Source organism: Thunnus thynnus, chromosome 7 (genome assembly GCF_963924715.1).
Source record: "Thunnus thynnus chromosome 7, fThuThy2.1, whole genome shotgun sequence".
Lineage (NCBI taxonomy): Eukaryota > Metazoa > Chordata > Actinopteri > Scombriformes > Scombridae > Thunnus > Thunnus thynnus.
In genome coordinates this window covers 34,245,128-34,254,757 of record NC_089523.1, presented here as the reverse complement: position 1 = coordinate 34,254,757, position 9,630 = coordinate 34,245,128, and positions in this window count along the sequence as shown.

Sequence of the window (9,630 nt, the reverse complement as noted above, 5' to 3'; positions counted from 1 at the left end):
TGGGGCGCACTACAGATCTGTTTCATTTAAGCTCAAATCTGCATTCACATACCCACAAGAAAAACATGACTCAGAGTCACTTTGAACTTGAATCTGAACTTGAGTGTTATGAGGCTGTCTGAATCTTGTACAAACCTTCCTGGAAAACAGATCAATACAGACAGACTACAGGAAACGCTACACAACATCATAGGCAAGCTCACAATATACAACAAAAATTAATTATTATGTGACAGAAGAAAAATCCTGCAACTTCCTCGGCCACCTGTGGCGGCAGGTTTCTCAGTAGTGCTCTTGGATGTTTTGGTGTCGCATGGGAACTGGCTTTAAATGTTCTGCTTGCAAGTCGACCAACTCAACCTCCGACATGGCCTCCTCCACAGACAGCATCAGTCAGGTTCAGGAGTTCTTCAAAGTGTTCCTTTCATCATCCAATAGTATCCCCAGTCAAGGAAAGCAGATTTCCAAATCTTACTGTTTTTCAGAAGTAGAAGTAGAAGGTTAGGTTATCCAAAATGTTGGACCTGATCTGAAGAAGATCCATAGACAACCTGCTCAAACCTGACTTGCATTAAGTAATTTTCAAAAAAGAGGGAAGACTTAACCAGGACTCAAGGGAAGCCTTACTCAGAACTTAGGGAAGCTTTACCCAGCTCTCTGGTCACTGAGGTCATCAATAAGCTCTGCAACACAGCATCAGGATGACATTCTTGAAATAGTTGGACTGTTTTGGTTGAAACATTTTTTCAATGTCATCAGGAGGTTGGTACCTTTGGACTGGCAGACTCTCGGTTGCAAGGAACTAGGGCGACCCATGAAGACCTCTAGTCAGACCCAATTTGAGGTCCACCAAACATTCATGGCTTCCAAAATCCTTCCCCACTTTAGTTTTTGTTCCTACTACAGGAGCTGCAGTCCTTCTGGCCATCTGGTATCTGCTTGCTGATTCAGGAGCCCAGACCTCCTGCTCGGACCTCCTTCATTCTTCCTTCACATCGCTCCACCAGCTGGCATTTTCTGTTTAACCTGCCAATGTAATATTAGTAATGACAACTTTGATTATTGATTTGTCATAGGAACATTAATAGATTTTGGGGCATTCTATCAGCTTATAGAGGGCATTGGTGGCCTAATGGTTCTCTCTGCTTTTAGCTCTGATTTGGTCTCCACCAACTCCTGAGAAAAATATCTGCCTCTTTAGCTGCTTGATGTTTGTCTTTCTTCACAAGCTAGTCCCTGACTTTGTGTGTCTGCAGTTTGCTGCTGGGCAGGTAGTGTACAGTGAGTTTATCAGAAAACATTGAGACTGAACTTGACCAGAAATTGGCTAAAAGAGGAGCTAAAAGAAGCTAAAAAGCTCCGTAGAGCTGCAGGACATGGTCACTACCAGATACTCTTTTAATTACAGTCATTTCATTCACTGTTAATATAAAATATTGAATAGTACAGCTTTAAAAGGGACCTATTATGCTCAGTTGCAGCTCTATATTTTTATTCTGGGACTCCACTAGAGCAGCTGTGCATGATTCACAGTTTTAAAAAACTCTTTATTTATCTTATACTGGCCCTTTATACAGCCATTCAGTTCAGCCTCTGTTTCTAACGGGCAGTCTTAGCTGAGCCCACTCTGTTCTGATTGGCCAGCTTCAGGAAGCCTGCCAAGGAGCAGCTGTATCAGAGTTGTGTTAAGTTACCATTGATGGAAACCTAACATTTCCTGCTTTACTGCTTCATAATAAAAGCTCTGAAATGACTAAATAACAGGAGACTTTTATTGTGAAGAATTTACAGGAAATTAAACCTGTTCCTCACTGAATTAGTGGAGCTTCGTTAGCGGCGCTAAAAACCAGTCGAAACAACAACACATATTTGGAGCTGTTGGTTGAGCAGATCAGTTGGAAATAATGCAGGGAGGAATAGTACAAGCAGAAACAGTCACAGTGATGATGATGTTTGATGAAGAACTGTAGACGACCAGCACACCTCAAACAGGTTAACTACTTATTTTACTTTGCTGCTGGGTAATGGAGTCATGGCTCGGCATGGAAAAACACTGTAATGTTAACGGACCGGAGCAGTAAACTGGCACGCTGTGCATAGAGCAGATGACCATATAAAGAAATCCATCACCAGCCGACGTCGGCTCAGGCTGAAAGTAGTAGAAAAGTAGTGGAAAGTAGTGTTGAGAGCAGTCTGAAGCCGGTGGTTTTTGCTAACAGGGATTACTGCTGCATATGTTTACCTCATTATTTGACACTTTAGCCATGTTTAATATGAACATCCAACATTGCAACATTATATATATATGACATAAAATAAGAAAATCATCACAAGTCCCCTTTAAGTAAATTCTCCAGTACAATATGAGAACACCAAGCTCTGGAGACTGCTAATGGAGATTTATTTTGGGCATTTTATAGATTAAACTAATCAGAAAACAACAAAAGATCAATGTGAAAACAATCATTATTTGCAGCCTCATCAGTGACATTGATCCCCCCCACCCACCCCCCTCCACAGTTTTCTTGGCAGATTTCTTATTGTCTATGTTGTCTGTATTGTTGTATTGTTGCCTTGTTTATCTGTCCGCCCACACTCTGCGTCTCCATCCAGCTCCGGTCACCTTCACACTCTCAAACTGCCTGTGGTGCATCTTTCAGAGGAAGTCATCATATGGTGCATGTTAAGCAGCCCGGCGCTCATTAAAGCTGCATTGTGTGCTGACTGAGGTTTGAATGTTGGCAGCTGAGCAGCCTGGCAGACTCCCATCATGCACCGCAACAATGCTCTGACCTCACTCTCTCTGTGCGTTGGCAGAGCGGAGCCTCAGATCGATAACTCGACAGAAATATGAGACCAGATTCACAGTTAAGTTTTACTGTCATCCTCTCCTACAAACGCAGGTGCAACAAAACAAATGAAAGCAGCTGGCTGCCATCAGGACAGCAGTGGAAGAAGTACTCAGATACTTTATTGCAGTAAAAGTACCAGTACAGCAATGTAGTAATACTCCATTACAAGTAAAAGCCCTGCATGAAAAATCCTATTACAATAAAAGTACATAAGTATTATGAGCATGATGTAGTTAAAGTATTGCAGTAAAAGTACATAAGTATTATGAGCTTGATGTAGTTAAAGTATTGCAGTAAAAGTACATAAGTATTATGAGCTTGATGTAGTTAAAGTATTGCAGTAAAAGTAGTGGTTTGGTCCCTCTGACTGATATATTATTATATATGACATCATTAGATTATTAATAGTGAAGCATCAGTGTTAGAGCAGCATGTTACTGTTGTAGCTGCTGGAGGTGGAGCTAGTTTACACTACTTTATATACAGTTAGCTAGTTTAGTCCAGTGGTTCCCAACCTAGGGGTCGGGCCCCTCCAAAGGGTCAGCAGATAAATCTGAGGGGTCGTGAGATGATTAATGGGAGAGGAAAGAAGAAAAAACAAAGTTCTGATACACAAATCTGTTTTCAGTTTTTGGACTTTTTCTCTAATCTTTGATTTTTGCTGAAATATTGGATCATTTGAACATTTATTGAAATGAAAGCATGTGAGAAGTTTAGAGGGAAAAATCACTATTTGGTGGAGCTGTTAACAACTCATAGACATGTGAAATGTGACCCCGACTACACACTGCTTTTTGTAAGACGTCAAAAGCCAAAAAGGTTGGAAACCACTGGTTTCATCTTTAACAATGTGTTGTATTTTAAAAGCTTGTTATATTATCCATTGTGTCAAATCTTCATCTGAAAAGTAACTAAAGCTGTCAAATAAATGTAGTGGAGTAGAAAGTACAATATTTCCCTCTGAAATGTAGAAAGTAGCATCACATGGAAATACTCAAGTAAAGTACAAGTACCTCTAAACTGTACTTCAGTACAGTACTTGAGTAAATGTACTTTGCTTACTAACCACTGCACCTGGAAGCCCAAAGAAAGGCAGGAGGACCAGCGTTTGTCTTATCTTTAAAATGTTGAAACCAGATAACATTAAGAAACACCATGAAAACCTGGTGGATGAGAATCAGCTCTTGACTGAAATTAAAAAAGGCAAAGACAGACAATTAAACTGGAGCACAAAACCGATGTAAAAGAATGTAAATGTCACATGGTCTTCATCAGCCAACCAGAATTTAGTGTATACAGTCTTCATCAGCATTTCATGATGTACATCAGCAGAAAATACTTTTTCAGCTTCAGGATTCTCAGCAACTCTGTTCAGTTTCACTTAAACTGGGAGGGATATTATTTTCAGAGTAGGCATTTCTGGCACAACTTCACCTACTTCCAAGGTACATGAAGAAAGAAAGAAGCCTGAAGGGGTCAAGACTTCAGCAGCACTTATAGTATAAAGAACTTTATTATGAGACGAACACGTTTCGTCTTGTGACCTTTATCAGGGTCAGGGTACAACACACTACAGAGAACATTTAAATAGGATGGGTGTTATTATATTCATAGTCAATATAATGACATTTTAGCAGATGACGTCATTTTGTCTTTTACAAGACAAAGTGTAAAAGAAACACAAGACATTTAAATACACTTAAAAATATAACAGCAAACACTCTGTTCACTAACTGTGAGATCTGAAGGAAGATAAATGGAAAACATGGAGGCTACAGAGGACAAAATTATACACAGGTTCAATTCAAGAGGACACAGAGAAGCAGAAACAACAACAACAACAACAACAACAACAATAACAATAGATACATGACTAGCAACATCAAACAGCAGCAAACAGCAGGAGAAGGACATCAACACGTCGGCACAGTTTATGTAGTTTCCTGCGGATGAGAAAGCACAAAGAACCCCGGGGAAGAAGTCAAGTTAGTAACATGCAGTAATGGTAAATGAATGCATACAGATGGAGAGGAGGAGGAGGAGAGAGGAGCTCAGTGCATCATGGGAAGTCCCCCAGCAGTCTAGGCCTATAGCAGCATAACTAAGGGCTGATCCAAGGCGAGCCTGGTCGGCCCTAACTATAAGCTTTATCAAAAAGGAAAGTTTTAAGCCTACTCTTAAACATAGAGAGGGTGTCTGCACCCTGGACCCAATCTGGAAGATGGTTCCACAGGAGAGGAGCCTGATAGCTGAAGGCTCTGCCTCCCATTCTACTTTTAAAGACTGTAGGAACCACCAGTAAGCTGCATACTGGGAGTGCAGTGTTCTAGTGGGATAATACGGTATTATGAGCTCTTCAAGATATGATGGTGCCTGACCATTAAGGGCTTTGTAAGTTAGGAGAAGGATTTTAAATTCTATTCTGGATTTTACAGGAAGCCAATGCAGTGAAGCTAAAATGGGAGAAATGTGGTCTTTTTTTCTAGTTTAGGCAGAACACGTGCAGCTGCATTCTGGACCAGCTGGAGAGTCTTTAGAGACTCGTTTCCAGCCTGGAAATAATCCAGATGTTGTTATATCAGGTAAACTTCACAGAATGGGACTCATGGATGGTAATTATATAAAGAAGCAGGTACTTTTCTTCATTTAATGCGGGAATTTTCTTTTGTTTCTCCTTTTTGGAAACAAGTGATTAAAAGTATTGATGAGTCACTTCAGGTTTCTCCTCCATCGTTGGAAGAGTCAGATGAAGCTGGATTATACTGAATTGTTCAAATAAATAAATGTCTTTCTAATCTCTAATGACAATGACGAATAACTACAGAGGGAAGATTTATGAAGTTTTGTTTTCTCTTGTTTTACTTTTTGTTTATATTTATTTTGCTTTGTTTGGTTACTTTTCGTCATTGATTTACTATAAAATTTGGTCTGTGTATGTCTGGTCAGAGCAGCAGAGAGAAAGAACCAGCAGGAGGAAGTGAAGTGGAGAAAGTTAAAGCGATGAGGTCTGATCTTAATATGAAGCAGATTATAATATGAAGCCAGACTTTAATATGAAGCAGAGGCTCTCTACTGTCAGCTTCTCATGAAAATCCAGTGGACATATTTGAAGAAATGTTTAAGAAAATGGTGACAGAAAGTAAAAGTCTGACTTCAAATATCCTTTAGTTCAGAGGTGGAGGACAGAGTCAGAAACGATTAGAAACCTACACGAGGAAGTTTCAGTCGACAACCTGAAGAATCTTATCTTCTGGATAATTCTAAAATGATCACTTTAATAACTTTATTTATAAAACGCCTTTTAAAACAAATTTACAAAGTGTTTTACAGTAAAAAAAAAACAAATGAATAAAAAAGTAAATAAAATCCAAAACCCAGAGGACAAGATAACATCTGTTAGTACATCAGTCTGTGGCTTCAGTTTATTCTGGATATTCTTTGTGTATTTGAGTTTTACTTTGTTTTAATTTGCAGAGGTTCAATCATCTCATATTTCACACTTAACACCTGCACAATTTAAAAAAAGCCATAAAAGGTTTATTTGATCTCTGCAGTGTTATCCTTATGGGCTATCTTTGTAAACTGCCAACCAATAATAAGTCATTTTAATTTAATTTACTTTGTGTATTTGTATATATGGATGACTGCTACTGTGCTCAGTTTTATCTTTTGTTGTCTCTCTTTCCCTTTTTAATATTTCTTCTCCTTTTCTAATTAAGTTGCACTGGACAATCACACCTCTCCATCTCATTCTTCTGTTGTTTCTGTGTATATCAATTTGTATCTTTTGCATATGTGTAAACAAATCAAAATCACAAGTGATTTGGTCACAGAGACAGAGGCTGACCTGGTCTGTCTGTCGGACAGACGAAAAGGATGAAAAAGCCTCATTTCTGATTCCAACATGGTTTCCAGACGGCTGATTTAAGACACTGTGAGAACTCAGAACTACCTGACTCATGTCTGTGATTGACGTCTCTGTGACCTTTCACCTCCTGTAGAAGTTGCTCTTTGTATCCCATCATGCCTCAGGGTTTCTGGCCGGGGCTCCCAGGGGCCTCTTGGCAGCCGTCCAGCCGACCTTCAGGACGGAGCGTCGGGCTCCGGGCGGCGTGTCACCCCCGAGACGGAGGGAGGAGATGGACTTTCAGACGGAGCTGAAGGATGAGGATTTAATTACACCTCTGTCCATTCATCTGTCCATCCACACACACACACACACACACACACACACACACACACTGAACACACACACACACACACACACACACACACACACACACACATACACACACACACTGAACACACACACACACACACACACACACACATTGAACACACACACACACACACACACACACTGAACACACACACACACACACACACACATAACACACTGAACACACACACACACACACACACACACACACACACACACACACACACACATAACACACTGAACACACACACACACACACACACACACACACACACACACACACACACACACACACACACTGGTCGCTCAGCAGCAGTTTCCCACATCTCAGAGAAAGTCACCTCGTCTTGTTTTTTGCGGAGCTCTGAAAAGAAACCGCTCACTGTCTGTTTTTACAGGCTGCAGGTCGTCACGGCAACCACTGGCAGTCCCCCCCTCCCAAAAAGAAAATGTCCTCCAGATCGCTACTGATGTTTCAAAACACAACAGAGACTCAAACTATTAACTGTGACTTCCTGCAGATTAACCACCAAAAGAACTGTAAAATTCTAAAGTCAAACTGTTTTTGAGTCTATTCATGTTGAAAACAATGATTGTGATTCCTGCACACCGTCTCGCTTACTGCTGGAATATTATTAGATCACAGCGTTTCGGTCCATCCGACCTTTATCAGGTACACTTGATTTCAAGTTGCACCTTCCTCCGATGCACCTGTCAGGTGTGCAGAGACTTTTTGGGGAAAAAAAATTGAGTCCATTTATGTTACATTTTTCAAGGATGGCAAATCAGCGTGTTTATATTTTGTTAATAACTTTCTGCTGATCACATGGACAAAGAAAAGGCCTTCTGGAGGAAAGTTCTGTGGTCAGATGAAACAAAATTTGGGCTTTTTGGCCACAATGACCAGAACTATGTTTGGAGGAGAGAAGGCGAGGCCTTTAACATCAAGAACACCGTCAGGCATGGTGGTTCTAGTGTTACGCTCTGGGGCTGTTTTGCTGCCAGTGCTTTGAAGAAAGTAAATGGAATAATGAAGAAGGAAGATTATCTCCAAATTCTTCAGGAAAACCTGAAATCATCAGCCAGAAGGTTGGGTCTTGGACGCAGTTGGGTGTTCTAACAGGACAATGACCCTAAACACACATCAGTAGTGGTAAAGGAACGGCTAACTCTAAAGTCCTGACTTAAACCCCATTGAGAACATGTGGACTGTGTTGAACTGTTCTATCAAGTGGAGTGGTCAAAGATTCAACCAGAAGCTTGTGGATGGCTACCAAAAGCACCGAACTGAGGTGAAAATGGCCAAGGGTTCTGTAACCACAGCCAACTGTACAGACCGACAGACTTCATCTCAACCTACACGGGGCAAGGCTGCTCTCTGCAAACATTGACTATGCGCTGGTTAACCACTGCCACCGTAAATCTACTGGTAGACAATCTTACCACCATTAAACACATTATGATTCCACCCTCGCTGCCACCTCCCTCCAAATTTGGTCTGCCGAATGTGAGATCGCTGTCAACAAGTCATTTATCAAGATTGTGTCATATCCCAAAATGTAAACTGTTTTTTCATCACTGAGTCATGGCTGAGCCCTGATGACTTCTCTCCTCTCACTGAAGCCAGTCCTTCAGGCTGCTCTCACTTTCATCAACCCAGGTCACATGCATGAGGTGGCGAGGTTGCTGAAATTCACAAAAATGCCATCAAGTGCTCCATTATCTCCATCAGCCCCTTTTTCATATTTTGAATTTCTGGCTTTTGTGATAGATAGCACCTCACCAGTCTTTTCCCTTCTAGTACACAGACCTCCTAAACCCAATAGTGACTTTATCGGTGAATTTTCTGATCCCCCACAATGCTCCGAAATACGACAATATTCTCCTTCTCTGAGATTTCGACATCCACATTTGCTGTCCCTCTGAAGCCATGACCTGTGATTTTATAAATTTACTTAAATCCTTTGATCTTCAACAAACTGCAAACAGCCCAACCCATGTTAAAGGACACACCCTAGATTTAGTTCTTTCCTCAGGTCTCTCTATCTCCAACCCTGTGATAGAAGATTTTCACCAATCTGATCAAAGGGCGATCATTATTGATCTCAATATGCCACACGCTTCTCCTGTCCGCCCTGTGCTTCTACGCTCCCACATCCTAAATTATACCACTGCCACTAGGTTTGCAGAAGCCTATAGAGATGCTCCCATCACCACCAGTATCATGACTGCACCATCCCATGTGAGCACAGAGGAGCTTGTCTCACTTTTTAAGAGCACTGTCTCAGCCACCCTTGACTCTGTCGCATCAGTCAAAACTAAAATACGAAAGGCTTTGGCCTCACCATGGCTTAATAACAGTAATAGTAGAGAAATAAGGAGAGCATGCAGAAGAGCAGAGCAGAGTTGGAAACGGGATAAACTGCAGATCTCATTTCAAAATTCTGTAGGATCTCTTGGATAAATACCAACTGGCTGTCAGAAATGCCAGGGACAAAAACTGTCATAATCCCAGAGTACCTTTTAGTGTGTTAAAGTCTGTTACCTCCTCCAAACTCA